The 1,256-nt window shown below is 42.6% G+C and overlaps 1 pseudogene; it reads left to right on the top strand.

Annotated features, from left to right (window-relative positions):
• The first annotated feature begins 758 nt into the window (after window positions 1–758).
• Window positions 759–1,256, top strand: part of LOC105527735 — a 27,267-nt pseudogene continuing 26,769 nt past the window's right edge.

The raw sequence follows: 1,256 nt of genomic DNA, 5'->3' as shown, positions 1-1,256 counted from the left end.
GTCATTCAAAAGAATACTGCCCTTCTTGACTTTTTCAGTGATTTTTCTTTTTAATTTTCAATTCATACCAGAGATACCTGCCCAACACTTTTGATCCTGGCTTGCTTTTTTCCTGTTTTTTGTTTGTTTGTTTGTTTGTTTTGTTTTGCCAGCTGCTGCATAATGCTTGATGTATATCATACGAAAATGTACTTGGACTAAAGTGGGGAACCCATGGGGCATCTTTTTAATGCAAAGTTAGTAAAATAACAGAGAAACCCAGAACCCAAGGCTGTTTCTTCATTCCTTCTGCCACAGGCAAGTCACACAACTTGTACAAGAATTGATCTTGGGCCGGGTGCGGTGGCTCATGCCTGTAGTCCCAGCACTTTGGGAGGCCAAGGTGCACGGATCACTTGAGGTCAGGAGTTCGAGATGAGCCTGGCCAACATGACAAAACCCCATCTCTACAAAAAATATATAAATTTTCCTGACATAGTGATGGGCACCTGTAGTCCCAGCTTCTTGGAAGGCTGAGGCAAGAGAATTGCTCGAACTTGGGAGGTGGAGGCGGAGGCAGAGGTTGCAGTGAGTCAAGATTGTGTCACTGCACTCCAGCCTGGGCGACAGAGTGAGATTGTCTCAAAAAATAAAAATAAAAAGAAGAATTCAACTTGGGAGTTCCTTACAGGGATTCTAAGAGATCTCTCCTCTGAAACTTCTATAATCTGTTATTCACTACATTCCCTCTTACATTTTACTCCTCTCTCCCACCTTAGGATACATGATCCCTTAATTCAGGCTCAGGCTAAAGAACTGACCCACTTACGACAGAATATACAGGAAGGGAGAGGTGTTTGCTACCTTTTCACCCAGCATGTGAAAAACACAGTCAAGTCTTTTGAGGGCCTTCTCAGGAACACTGGCATTGCCTACTACCAGAGACAGAGATTCTGTGAGCAAATGGTACAAGGAAGCCAGCTGACAGAGACCCTTGTCAGAAAACTGGCCACAGGTAAGTTGGCTACAGGCTCTGAAGACCCTTAGCTCCTCCCAAGTGCCCCAAAGTGAGGAGAAAAAATGCAAAGTTATTTCCATTGTAGATTTTATTTTAGTTTTGACTATGGTCCTTAATCTGCATTCTATTGTTTTCTCTTTAGAGCACTCAGGTAATCACTTTTAATGTTCTTTTAAGAGTTCTTAGTTTTGTTTTTTATTTTGAGACAGAGTCTTGCTCTCTTACCCAAGCTGGAGTTCAGTGACACGATCTTGGCTGA

Source organism: Colobus angolensis, unplaced genomic scaffold (assembly GCF_000951035.1).
Source record: "Colobus angolensis palliatus isolate OR3802 unplaced genomic scaffold, Cang.pa_1.0 Scaffold648, whole genome shotgun sequence".
NCBI classification, from domain to species: domain Eukaryota; kingdom Metazoa; phylum Chordata; class Mammalia; order Primates; family Cercopithecidae; genus Colobus; species Colobus angolensis.
Note: the sequence above shows the minus strand (reverse complement) of the source record. Positions and strands in the feature narration are given on the sequence as shown.